Source organism: Folsomia candida, unplaced genomic scaffold, assembly GCF_002217175.1.
Source record: "Folsomia candida strain VU population unplaced genomic scaffold, ASM221717v1 Fcan01_Sc035, whole genome shotgun sequence".
Taxonomy (NCBI): Eukaryota; Metazoa; Arthropoda; class Collembola; order Entomobryomorpha; family Isotomidae; genus Folsomia; species Folsomia candida.
Window position 1 is genome coordinate 929,622 of NW_019091227.1, and position 14,850 is coordinate 944,471.

General features: G+C 31.1%; 2 long non-coding RNA genes across 4 annotated transcripts; both read right to left on the minus strand.

Annotated features, from left to right (window-relative positions):
- Positions 1-334: 334 nt before the first annotated feature.
- On the minus strand, positions 335-2,329 carry LOC118439408. 2 transcript variants are annotated; one of them, XR_004837411.1, is made up of 3 exons: positions 1,859-2,329; positions 1,720-1,771; positions 335-578 (listed from the first exon to the last, which is right to left on the minus strand). It is a non-coding gene; the product is annotated as an uncharacterized LOC118439408 (long non-coding RNA). The 2 variants fall into 2 exon arrangements; XR_004837410.1 differs by lacking the exon at positions 335-578 and having other exon boundaries at positions 988-1,771.
- Positions 2,330-5,349: 3,020 nt separating this feature from the next.
- LOC110860885 lies at positions 5,350-9,538 on the minus strand. Of its 2 annotated transcripts, XR_004837408.1 has the most exons (3): positions 9,407-9,538; positions 8,794-9,093; positions 5,350-6,784 (listed from the first exon to the last, which is right to left on the minus strand). It is a non-coding gene; the product is annotated as an uncharacterized LOC110860885 (long non-coding RNA). The 2 variants fall into 2 exon arrangements; XR_002548993.2 differs by lacking the exon at positions 9,407-9,538 and having other exon boundaries at positions 8,794-9,371.
- Between the last annotated feature and the right edge of the window lie 5,312 nt (positions 9,539-14,850).

Below are 14,850 nucleotides of genomic sequence, written 5' to 3' on the forward strand. Positions count from 1 at the left end.
AGGATGACACAACCGTTGGTCAAATTTTACTCAACTTTGTTGAGTAATTTTTGCTCAACAAGTTGTGGAATTTTTACTCAACACGTTGTGGAATTTTTACTCAACACGTTGTGGAATTTTTACTCAACACGTTGTGGAATTTTTACTCAACACGTTGTGGAATTTTTACTCAACACGTTGTGGAATTTTTACTCAACAAGCAGTTAAAAATTGATCAATGAATGATTAAAATTTACTCTTTGGTTGATCAAAGGTTGCTTTTTATGCTGATTAAAACACATTCATTACCTTTTTAAAATTCATAATTTATTGTAATTGTACTCGTGTTACATTTTATAAATTCTACATAAGTACAAAACAATTAGTTTTCATAAAAATCATTGGATATTACTTAAAATTACTAAATACATGTACAATTAAAATTTTGAGGGATAATCTAACGAAACTCTAATCTAACTACTAACCTCTTCAGCTATTGTTGATTGTGAATAATTTAAATATGCGGCCAAGTGATGGAATTATTTCAGCAAACAAACAATCAGCACCGTTTACCGTCCAGCAACTTAACCACTTCACCCCTGAGAGACGAATATTTTCATACCTTTCACCCCTAGTAACGGCGAATTTTTTCTTCCCTTGACCCCGAAATTTTCACCTACTGCATAACGTTAATTACTGGGAGATGAATTGAAAAATGCTGTTCCCACCGGAATTATTCTGGACACGTTTTTATGAAAGTTGATGCGAATAACCATTTGGGCACGGATTATGAGTTGTAATTTGCCTTTGTGTATTTTTGCGAACCACTAATATTTATAGCCGAAAATAGCCAATACGCCAAATTTAAAAATGATTGCAATTAATGGAAAGTTACACAAACATTGATTAATACGTGCATAATAGTACATATATTCGCAAAAATCGATTATCGCGCCTCAAGGGCCCCAGAAGCCGATTTGGGTGGGAAAATTAAACATAGCAAATATCGCTTTCAATTCGTGACATCGGCTATAAATAATTTTGTGATTAGACTAAAATGTGTAAAAATTGCTTCTTGTACATCTAACATGCATAGAATTTACGCATACTTAGGGCGGGAAAACAAACGTTTTCCTACAGTGGCTTTAAATTGATAGCACTGGTAATGAATAATTATAGCATCAACCGTTCGAAACCATACTTTAGCGCATTTTGAATATAACTCAATTTTAACGGGAAAATTATATGCTACTTTCTAGGTAATCTCTTAATTTTCCCGCCCAACGAGATTTCATCGGCTACAGTGGTTAGTTTTCCCGCCAAAAATGTCGGTGGGGCGTTCTAAATCCGAGAAAAACAATTTCACTAATTTAATCTGAAAGCGCTGTTGAAATATGGGACAAAAATTCCATGCAACAGCAGTTTTCAAAACTAGGCGTGTTAGCTAGAAATAGCCAGTTGGCTATAAATTGTTTTTACCTCCCTTTATAATATTGGTTCCGAAGAGGCAATTCGTCTTCCCGCCCAAATGGCGGATTTTTGACTCATAACTATACTTGGAAGAACAATGCCCTAATTTTTTTTTCTGGATACGACACATAGTCGTATGCCGGTGGGAACGGAAAATACGCCACATAGTCGTTCCCGTTGTCAAGGGTCAATACGACACATCGTCGTATTTCGGAGCCAAGGGAACTTACGCCACATAGTCGTATTCGGTGTAAAGGTCAAATACGCCACATAGTCGTTATAGGGGCGAAGTGGTTAAAAAACTTTGTCGTCACCATCGTTCCTGTAAAAAAAATAAGCACAAATAAATATTTTAATTTATTAGAAAATACGACCAAATGTGCAAAAAAATAAACAAAAATCACTTTACCTTACATTTTTCCAGTCGTTGGGTCATTTTTTGGTAAATTTTGAGAAATGAAGAGTAAATTTGTTGCTGCTCCTTTTGTGACTTGCTGTAACCAACTGACGGCATGCAAGTGGCTGATAAATAGGCAGAGTTGATTTTACTCAACCCGTTGAGTAAAAATTAATCAACTTGTTGTTCATTTATCGCCCAACATTGATTAATTTTATATTTGATCAGCGAAAAAGTCAAATTTTGTTCAATGTTGAGTAAAACTTACTTTACACAACTTTATTGTGTAAATTTTACGCTTTAGGAGCATAAATTTTGTCCAACGTTGAACAAAATTTGATCAACTTCATTTTACTCAGCCAGCTTTGCTCAACTTTGTTTAGAGTGTGTAGCATAACAAACTTTGTAAATTTACAGAACTACATAAATTTCTAAAATTATCAATTATCGAAGAAATTTGAGTCAAAAATCCCTCAATTCTGATCTAATATAAAACCCACTTGGGAATTTCTTGACCTACGTACCTCAAAAAAAATCGATATCGATACCACATCCTATATGCAAGGCATAATTCCTACTTCCTAAAGTCTCCTAATTTGTGAGACTCTCCTCGATTTCATGGACATTTTACATGAAAAATGTGCATATTTATTTGGCTCTACTTTCCTCTAACCTTCAATTATATTTCACCTCTTTGTACTATAAACGAAATTGAGGATTTATTTCATTCCTCTCCCAAGTTTTTTATGTGTCTGAACTAATAACAATTATGAAGTGAAATGATGCAATTCAGTCGGATGTTTATGAACTGTGTGAAGTTGTGTAACATTATTATACTAATTAAACTAATTTTGCAAAATTATAGAAGTAATTCATCCAGTGTTTTTAGTAATATTGTAAAATCCGAAAATTCTGTAAACTTACGAACTTTTACAAACTTTTATATTTCTGAGGAAAACTACCTTCAAATTTTTGTGAACTTGCTCAGACCAAAGGGGTCTTTTGATTTTGGAAAAGTTTGTAAAATCGTTTTATAAAATTTACACATTTTTACAAAGTTATAATGACTGCGTGAATTGCCATAAAATCTTTACAATGTTTCAATGAATTTGTGTATCTAACTTGATTTTATTTTTTTATGTTCGTAAATTACGAATCGTAATATTTGAAAAGATTAGAAAAAAAATTGTGAGACTGATGATGAAAATACTGATAAATAGGTCCGATAAGATAATAATAAGTAGGTCCGATTTTCCCCCAAATTTGCAAAAGTATTTTCAAGTTTTACGTATTTATTTTTTATGTAACAAACCTATAATTTTTTTACCTTTTAAAATGATGAGAACTTTCGATTGATAATATTTTTCTGCAATAAAAATCACTAAAATTTATTTGATAAATAAAATCCATTTTTTAATATTTTTTAACTGATAGGTATTAACGTCAGGAAAACAAATTAAATCAATTAAGCCATTGGTTTGCAAAATTAGATGTCCTCATTCTCCTCCGTGAGTGTTTGTACAAATACGTTTACTCTAAATTATTCAGATATCCTTATTAGTATATTTTGCAAAATCGGTGAACAATTAGATTTATGCAAATGAGACACGGCCAAACTTTTACAAAATTTTACGAGTACATATTTTTAAGGAAAATTGACAATATTTGCTAATTTTGGGAAATTTTTTTCTTAGATTTCCAGGTTATTACTTTCCGAGTGATGATAAGTTCGACTCAATTTTATCTAAATTTTAGCACCTTAAAGTTTCATATAGTTTGTTGTACGCATCAAATCCGTAAGTTTTCAATAATTTCTTCAATAAAGATCACGAGGTTTTCTTTTTCGAATAAAATACAGTTTTAAGTGATAGTCATTAACGTCATAGGATGAAATATTCTGAAGGATTATTTTACGAAATAAAGTCAAAACTTCTTGTTTTTCAGAGTGTTGTATCAGTCGAGAAGTGTCAATTGATCACAAAGTTAATTAGTATGAAGTTTGCAAAAAACACAATTTTTCAATGAGCACGTTTAGCAGAGATATTTGCGTCCAAAGTGGAGAAAACACGCCCGAAAGTTGAAGAATTTTATACTTTCCACATTTACTGCGCCTTTTCTCCTCTTTGGATGCAAACATCTCCGCCAAACATTCCCATTGGGAGATCGTGTCTTTCGCAAATTTCATACTAATTAAATTTGTGATCGATTAAAACCAATTTATCAAAATCGGAGGGAATAAGCAGGGAATTGATGAAGGCATAAATCAAATTATAGCTTTAATTGGCAACAAATTAATAATAAAATATCGAAAAAATAACATTGGCAGAGCTTGTTTATTTTACAATTTCATTAGTAATTTTTTTCAGAATAACTGTATTTATCAAAAACCTTAAAAATTATGTAACTACACACAAATTCAAACTCAATCCGTCACCAACACCATAACCACATCTTTCCACACCAACGGATTAGCTAGTATTGCTAAATTGATTTTACCTCGTTAATCACTAATATTTAATAATCATAGAAAAATCACATTTTTTATTCATCAATAAACCTTGGCGATTTTACTTTCCTATAAAAAAATAATCAGCGTTAAAGCTTAACTTGCAACTTTGCCCACTCGTCGGAATATTTGAAAGTGTGAAAATTTGAAAATACGGGTCCACTGACAAAGTATATTCCCATTTTGACCATTTGCATTTTTGTGGTCAAAATCAAGTTGCAAAATTACCCTAAACTATTACAGATCGTAGGCCACTTTTTATTTTGTAAAGTAATTTTACAAAACTTTGAATCAATTCACGCAGTCATTTGTAACTTTGTAAAATCTGTAAATTCTGTAAAGTTACAAAGTTTTACAAAATTTTACAAACATTTCTGAGGAAAACGAGCTTTTAAATATTTCCAAGCTTGCTCAAGATCAAGGTATTTTTGTAAGAGTTTGTAAACTTATTTCACACAATTTTACCAAGTTCCTTAGGACTGCGTGAGTTGCCTTTTTACAAATATTACAAACATAAACTTTTGTGTGTAAAGTGTGCTAAACTTCAAGGCCGAAATAAATTTTTTAGGAAATGGATGATCAGTTTGTCAGTAGGTTTGTACATCCTGTCTTTTATAGAAAGCTATGCAAATTACTTTATTAAAATTAGCCAAATCCTAATTTGGACACTTTTAATGTAAGACTACCTAAAACACAGTGACTCAAAATCGTCACAATTAACAGATTTTGAGTAATTTCTCGAACTGGAAAGTGTAAAAATTTATGCACTGATATAAAAATTGTTTAATTTTCGTAAATATTATTTTTTTAAACTTGAAATCTTTCAGTGGAAAGCTGAATAGTCACTTATCTGTTTGCACATTTGTATCCATTTATGTACGCAGAATTTCTCTCAAAGTGCAACTAAAATATGTTTGCCCGCATTCACATTACGTCGTCATAAATTGGTGAATTTTTTGCGTATAAAGACGTTTTGCGTAAAATCAACAAGTTGACATTTTTAATATGGCAGAACTGATTTATTTTACAGAATCATTAGTAAACTTTACATTTATCAAAAACCTTAAAAATTATGTGACTACTTTAACATAAGTTCAAACCACAGATATGGAGAGACATAGATCCCCGATCTCAAATCACTCCAATATTAAAAACTTGGCAACATTTTTCAATGAAACTAAATACTGCTCCAGCTTCTGCAAACTGAGAAAGTGGGGTAAAGTGACAAAAAAGTCCACATGCGTTATACCCTAATTATACCCAAATTATACCCAAATCTTTCTCCATGCTGAGACGCTTTTTTCAATAGTTCCTCCATCTATGTCTCTCCATATCTGTGGTTCAAACTCCAACAACCACATCAAAACGTCCATCTTTTTATGTATACTAATTAGCTAGTTAATAATCCTAAATTGGTTTTACGACGTTAATGACTAACAATTAAAAATTATGAATTTTTTCATCTCTAGCGATTTTTAATTTATAGAAAAAAATATGAAGGATTTAAACTAAAATTAGAATCTAAGTGACTCTTCTGAATATTTGAAATAGTAAAAATTTAAGAAACTTGCAAAATACGGGTCCACTGACAAAATTTGGTCCCATTTTGACCCTTTGCATTTTCATGCACTTTCATAGATTTAATTTCTTAAAATAATTTTCAATTCACGTAGACCTTGGTAACATTACAAAATCCATAAATTCTCTGAACTTACGGACTTTTACAAAATTCTATACATATTTCTTAGGAAAATTAACTCATTTTTTTAGACTTGTTGAGATCAAGGGCGTCTCTTTATTTTGGGAGAGTTTGTCTTTATTAAGAGTTTGTAAAATTATTTTGCAAATTACCAATTATTGCGTGAATTCAATTCATGCAGGACTTATTAACCTTGTAAAATCGGCAAATTTACAAAATAAAAAGACACCCTTGATCTGAGTAAGTTCACAAAAATTTGTACGCAATTTTTCTCAGAATTACTTGCAAAATTTTGTAAAAGTTTACGAATTTTACAAAGTTACCAATGACTGTTTTTTATGTAGATTACAAGCATAAATTTCTCTGTGTATAAGGTGTATAAAATCAGTTTATTTCTATATTTCTATAACCGTCTGACTAAAATTTTAGTATAAAATTGTAAAAAAACATCGTTATTTTTCGCGTTAAGAGAGAACCGATCGGAGCGTCTGCTTCGTGTTGAGAATGACTTTGAAGAGGTCACACTCCATGAATCGGATCGTCAAGAGGGCTGTGATTAGCTGGATGGAGAAATAAATTTCCACGATGGGAAACGATGTGATCGAAGTGACAAGAAATGTCCACGTGGAGAGGAACACGTGGGCCAATTTTGGAAGGATTTTTGCCCGTATTAAGGGATGATCCATGTCACTTAAGGTTTGGTGGGGATCCAGCAGTCGCGACATTTTTGGGGCTGGAAATAAAATGAGAGGAGCATTTTAGTCAAAATATTTTCAAAATTTCCAATTTAGTAAAAAGAAACACAAATTATTGATACAAATCAATTCAAGCCGTGTAGAAAAGCATCTAAATTGTATTTCACGTTTTACAAATTCGAAATAAAACATTATCGGCGTACAAACCCAAAATGTAAAATTTGAAAAAACTTCACTACATTCGATTTTGAGGCAATATTCACGCAGTCCTTGGTAACTTTGCAAAATCCGTAAATAATTTTATAACTGTTAAAAATAAACGCCTTGGATCTGAGTAAGTTTACAAAAATTTTAAAGCTAATTTTTCTTTAAAATATTTGTAAAATTTTGTAAAAGTTTGCAAGTTTACAGAATTTAATGATTTTACCGGGTTACCAAGGACCGCGTGACTTGCCTCTATACAAAATTTAGAAACAAGTATTTCGAAAAAAGAATTCCCCGTTTTTTCACCCTATTTTGAGCGGTATGTGGTAAAAAGTGCATTTTTTGCTAACTTTTACCCACTGAGAGTTCCATATTGAACCTTTTTTTTCAAAATATATCCTTAATTTTTATTATAAATGAGGTTTATGACTTTAATGATTAAAACGATTTCATTCATACTAAATTGAAGGTCCAAAATTTGATATTAATTTCGTCTTGTATTTATTTCACGTACAATTTCCTTCTTTAAATTTCCAAGATTAAATCTAGACTTGTGAGAATTTAAGAAAAATGAAACTAGTCTTGAATGAAAAGAAATTTTTCCAATATTTTAAACGGAATTTTCAAAAATGTAGGCCAACCTTATAAAATTTAGGGTCAAGAGATTTAACTAATCTGGTATTAAGTCAGGGTAAAACGTGTTCTGCTTAAAACTCCATGCGTCGCAAAACTTGGGCAAATTTGAGTAGTCAGAAGGAAGAACCGACGAAAAATAAAATTCATAAAAATGGTCTCAATTTCATTACTGCGGGTGGCTTTCGTGGAGAATGTGATCGATTTTCTGGAGTGATCATTTCATTCCAAGGCTTCACAATTATTAAGGCAATTCACGCAGTCATTAGAACTTTGTAAAATCCGTAAATTTTGTAAAATAATTTTACAAATTTTTAGAAAATAGAAAGACGCCCTTGATCGGAGTAAGTTCACAAAAATTTGTCAGCTATGTAATTTTCCTTAGAAATATGTGCAAAATTTTGCAACTTTACAGAATTTACGGATTTTACAATGTTACCAATGCTTGCGTGAATTATATGGAACACGTGGTCAAAATTTGCATACAATCGATCACATGCCTTATGCGAGGTCCCTTATTGACAGTTAAGCTATAAACAAGTCAAGAAAGATATTTGCATTTCCTGGATTGGATTGGATTGAATTTGCCTACGTATTGACATAATTTCTGCGATCGAGATTAAGTAGGGTAAATAACCTCATTTTTATTCCAACGGTTATGTTGACACGAGCCTCGTGACAAATTTGTATGCTAAATTGAAAGAAATCAGTGAATGAAAAAAATCGAGACTGAAATTAAGGTCTTTTTTTCTAATGGAAATTTTTGAATTCATGACTGGAACCTGAGAGAAAAAATTTTGGAACCTGAGGAAATTTTATGATTTATTAAAGTTTTTAAAATTCATTAAAAGTCACTAAACTATTGCAAAATTGTACACAACCATAGTTTAAAATTATTAAAATTTCAAAATGCTTATAAATTAATTTCTAGTAATTTTAAAAATTATAAAATTATCAATATTTCATTCCAGTTTTGTGACTTACTAATATTTTGTTTCAAAATTCCTCAAAATTAATTTCGATTACAGGAAAGTTTTAGTTAGTGGAAAATGAGAAAACTTTTTACGTTTTCAATATTTCGAATCGTATCTGTCATTCATTATCAAATAGACATGGGTAGAAAGAAAAATTCGCAAAATTTTCGCGAAATTAGTAATTTCTGAATTTTTTTCCCTTACACAAAGTTGATTTCTTATTTAACGTAACTCACCTTAGATTTCTTTATCCTTATCGCGAAATATTGCTGCACAATTTCATCTACGGCACAATTCTTCTTGCTCAACGATAACCGTTCACTCTCATCTGGCGCAACAATGACAAAAAACCTCTTCTTTGACACACCACACACCTCAGAACAAAAAAAATTGACCAATGTTGAAGGGGAAGGTTAATTATGTACCCCTGCCTTGCGACACACACACACTTCAACCTATCCGGCCATCATCGCCATAAAAATTTTAGTGAAAGTGTGGTGTTATCCACTCAAGAAAAAACAATCCAATCCACTCCTCTTGGATTCGCGAATATGAAAAAAAACACAAGTAAATAGGCAAATATTAAATAGAAATTTCTTCACAGTTAACATTTCTGCAAGTGCAGTGCGAAATATTGGATTCTCGTCGCTACATTAACGACTTGTTTAAAGAGTGAGTGCTTGTATGTAAAATGTGGTAGTTTTGTGCTTGTACGTACACAAAATACTTGTTTTTTTAGTTAAGAATCACGTTTATATTGCAAGTTAAGCTAACTTTTGATGAGAGTGTGTTGTGCAGTGCAGAACAATTCAGCCATATATTTTATAACGACCACTGTTTTTTACTTACCATTATTTCTTATAGTTTTGTTTACAAGGGAGAATTTATAGGAATGAATTTTATGTAGGTAGGTATGAACCACGAGTGGATATTTGAGCTGTATGTGTATCTGCGAAGCTTGAATAGATGGATGGATATAAATTGAATGAGATGGAGATAAATGTATGCGAAAATTTTTATGCGAATGCGAATCTATTTGCATGTTTATTTAAGTACACTAGCGTATAGCCCGGCCAAGGCCGGGTTCTAGAGTTCCAGTGGGGGGTGTGCCCAAAGCGAAAAATCCGTCATACTATATTTTAAATAATTCCCAGTGGAGACTTTGTCATACTACATACATACATCAGACTGAGGGTTTGCCCAAGTCATACAGCATTTTAATTAACCTGGTCACAGTAAAATTTGATTCCCCCCTGTGGGAGTAGTTGAATAGCTAATTACTTAAATTCCCGTCGCGTGGGAGTAACTGCATAGCTAACTATTTAAATTCCCACGCTTCACGCTCCCGTTAAGTTCCATAAACCCCGTTAACTTCTACAATTAACGCCAAGCTATTGACGGATTCGGATTCAGCGTCAAAAATACATTCGAATTGATATGCGACATCACGAATAAGCCAGATTTGGACACCAAGGTCACGGCGAGGTCACGGGGGCCTCGCAGGTCAAAACCATTGACGGCGTTGGATTCAGCGTCAAAAATACATTCGAATTGACATGCCACTCGCTGTGGGTAGAGTTTCTCAAACTAAAATAATTAATTAATAGTGTTTATCACGATCACTTATCATGATAACCACTATTGATGAGTGATGTATGTATGTGGGGTGTACATGTTCATGTATTCATTTATTCATGCAGTGCAGTGCATGCATGCAGTGGTTGCTCCGCTTCCTTCTTTGTCTACTGTATGGGGCAATTTGCATTGCGAAGACGGACCCAGGGACCCAGGGATCATACTAACACTTTATTAGAGTAGATAGTAGTTTATTTTTTCTTGTTTGCCAATTAATAGTGTGAGTCATGTTGTAAATATCTATCTAAATATTTGTAAGTAAATGATGGATGGATGAGAGTGCAGAATGATAAAATGGGATGCTAAGCTTTATAATCTGTAAATAGATCTCAAGGACTGAATTGATGGAATGGAGCTCTGGAGAGTAATTGTATTTATGTAAAAATTGGATAAAAATTGAAGGAATTGCGAAATTTATGGCGAAATCAAACTGGTTGCAAAAATTTCTGGAGCGTTCTGGTTCAGAATTTTTGAAAATTTGAGATTTTCGAAATTTCGACGGGGAACGAGGATTTGAACGAAATTATAATTTTGATACGTATATAAATATCTTGTCGATTAACATATTTATGAAATTATTTTACATTTATTTTATATGTTTTGATGCTAAAGGCAATAAATTTAATTAATTAATGTATATTTGCGCATGGAATTTTAGGAGAATAAACAAAAGTTCAAAAATATTTATGTCATGGAGTATCTTAAAGTGAGCTCCTTAGTTATAATTTTCCCATATTTTGCTCAACAAATATATGGGAACAAAGGTATTTATCTTTAAGTTTGAATTACATAAACCGAGAAAAATATTTACCCACGTTAAATGGTGCGATTTTTGAGTTTGAATTGTACTGTAATTAAATATGACTCACTTTTTATAAACACGCTACGTTTGTTGTCTTATGTAAATTGTAAATTTAGCAAACTTTGTATACATATATGTAAAAGTTTTTAGAGGTGTTTAAAGCCTATATTGTTGGGGGTTAAATTTAATTTTGCGCATTTTATAAAATTTACGTGATTTATACCCTTACAAAGTTGCACGTTACTTTGAAGCTTAAATTTTTGAGGTTTACACAAACATGTGATAACATTTCATGGCATGAATAATGCCATGAAATGAAATACATATAAGTGTAAGACACGTAAATGTAATTTTTTAATATTGTAAAAATTGTCAAGATTGGAAGTCCGTAATCAGTTTTACAGAATTTTAAAATAAATCGCTTAAATAAAATTAGGTCAAATAATAATTCGTTAATTAGTTGGTTACAATTGCAATGTATGTAGGATAAAGATAAAAGGCAAATAATTATGCGACATTTTTTGCGCAATTCATAGAATAATAAATTTTGCCAAATTTGCATGCAAACATCTGAACAAATTGTTTCATGCTTGATCTTCTCATTTAGAAATGAATTGATGTGAAGATTAACCGTTTTATGAATTAGTAATATTTAAATATTTAGCATTTTTATACAGAACTAAAATGTTTGATTTCGCATAAGAAATTAATATTTATAAAAGTTGGGTAACTTCGATACCAAAAATGAACTTTGTACTTTAGTGAGTTGTTAAATGGGGGAAAAGATTTTATCTCAGGTCAGAAAGAGTAAACTAAAAAGTTTTTAAGAACATTTGCAAATAGTTGGCAAATTTTCAAATCGCAAATTCTCAATAATAATTTCGGAAAACTTTTTGAAAACGTAACCAAACTAAAATATTGAACGTTTGTGTGTAACTACAAGAACTTGTCATTGAAATGTTTGACTTCGTTTAAGAACTATAAAAGTTGGACAATTTCGATATCAAAATTAATCTTTTTTTTTTTTACATTAGTATGTTTTTAATCGAGAGGAAGATGTGTATTAATAGGTCGGTGTTAAATTTTTACCATATCCGTAGCAACTTTCGGTATCGTTTTAACACCAAGGGGTTGCAAGTTTAATACAGATAAAACAATACCTGCCTGACTATACCAGGCTTCCAACAGTGTGTAAAATTTGCATGGTTCGTAAATTGATGATGCGTTTTAAAGATTCTACAATTTTGATAAAATTTTAGCATTTACAAATATTTATACAGTTACAAAAACCAATTACAAATCTTCATAAAAATGCAATATTTACGTAGGAAAATATGTATTTAGGAAAATAACAAATAAATCTGTACATATGTAACTCGTGACTCTCTGCGAGGATGAGGAAATGGGTTCCATTTTTGCGAAAACTGCATTTAATTTGTGTACTGTTCCCAAGTGTTTTTCGCTACTTTTGTACATATTTTTCTGATACGTGGGAATTGAATTGTAGTTACGTTTCCTTTCCTGTTTTAAGTATTTATTGGGATACCGTGCACAAAGCATGTGCTCGATTTTAGAGGGGTTCACGTAGGCTAAAATTCTCCCAAAAATCCGCATATCGCTTCTCCACGGTCCCAGCCTGCGATTAGACACACTTCAACTTCCTGGATGCACAGTTTAGTTAACTGATTACTAATTATGTCGTTAAATAAAGTGGATGCAATTTTAGATTTTGAAATGTGGTAAGTATTAGCATAAATATGTACACTTCAAAACTTCAATAGTTATCAGTATACTTAAAGATTGGTAATTAAATATGTCGCTAAAATGGATGCAAGTTAAGTGCAATTTGCAATTTCAGATTTTGAAGTGTGATAAGCAAAGTAAAAAATGAGCACTTTTCAGTTTCAACTTATCACACTTGGAAATGCACTTGACCCATATTTTTGTAATCGGGTAAAATATGTACACTCTTAAAATTTGAGAGTTAATTTTATCCATGTAACGAATACACTCTTAGAAAACTGGTATTAAATCATTACCAGTACGGAGAATATAAATATCTGTACCTATTTATCTGGACCGATTTAGTTTGCAAGTTATGCATTAAATATGTATATCCGTGATGAAAATGGTCATCATTTGCATAAATCTAATTTTTCACCGATTTTGCAAAATATGCTAAAAAGGGGAATAATTTTTTGTAAAAAAAGTCACGTAATTTACGTGACGTAAACGCCAAACAACGAAGTCACCTATGCATATCTTTTTACAAAGTATTAGCTTAATTGATCTAATTTCCTTTCCTGACGTTGATACCTCTCAGTTAGAAAATAATAAAAATGGATTTTATTCATAAAATACTAAATCCTAAAGATTTCTATTGCAGAATAATATTATCATTTACAAGTTGTCGTTATTAAAAATGATTAAAAAGTCACGGATTTGCATACAAATAAAAATCAATGAAAATAAATTTTAAAAGCACTTACTTTCATTTACAAAAAATAAAAAAAAATGGATTAGTAAATCCTACTTGTTTTTTACAGAAAACTATCACCATTTAAAATCTATCATTAATAAATATAAAATACATATAGATGAAGCTTATTGTTAGAAGTACTTTAAAAGTTAGACAAAGTTGAGTCAAACTTATTAAATACTTATCACTCCGAAAGTAGGAACCTAGTATTCTCACAATTCTCACAATTTTTTCCAACCTTGCAAAGATTCGTAAATTACGAACATAAATATAAAATCAAGCTAAAAAATCAAAACATTTGGAAAGACATTAAAGTAATTTTGACAAATAACTCAGCCGATTTATTTTACAAAATTTGTAAGAAGTTTTAATTTATCAATAATCAAAATTGTAGATCGCATCATTTGCATAAATCTAATTTTTCACGGATTTTGCAGAATATGCTAACAAAAGGCGCGTGGATACTTGAAATGTAAAATCTCAGCTTATGCAACACTCCGAAAATCAAGTCGCGCTATGTTATCTTGCTTTATAACAGTTTGTTTAGTTAAACCAATTTAATTCCATGACGTTGATGTTTATCAATAAAATAAATATATAAAATGGATTGATAAATCCTAGTAATTTTTTCTGAAAAAAATTCTTACTAAAAAGTTGTCATTATTAATTAAATAAAACGGGTTAAACAGTTACGAATTTGTAGAATACAAAATAAATATATGAATTTTGAAGGTACTTTAATTTAGACAAAAGGAAGTCGAATTTATTCAATATCACTCTGAAAGCTGGTACCCTCACAAATTTTTTTTGCCAACCTTGCGAAAATTACGATTCGTAATTTACAAACATAAAAATAAAATCCAGTTACAAAAATTCATTGAAACATTGAAAATGTATTGAGACAATTCACGCAGTCCTTGGTAACTTCGTAAAATTCATGTTTTGTTAAACAATTTCACAAACTTTTACAAAACATGCAAGAGGACGCCCTTGATCTGAGTAAGTTTACAAAAATTTGTCAGCTAATTTTCTTAAGAAATATTTATAAAAGTTTGTAAGTTTACAGAATTTTCGGATTTTACAATGTTAGTTATCCAAGACTGGGTGAATTGCCTCTATAATTATGTAAAATCAGTTAAATAATGTTACACAACTTTACACAGTTCATAAAAATCCGAGTGAATTGCATCATTTCACTTCATAATTGTTATTCGTTCAGACACAAAAAACTTGGGAGAGGAATGAAATAAATCCTTAATTTCGTTTAGAATACAAAGAGGTGAAATATAATTGAAGGTTAGAGGAAAGTAGAGTCAACTAAATATGCACATTTTACATGTAAAATGTCCATGAAACCGAGGAGAGTCTCACAAATTA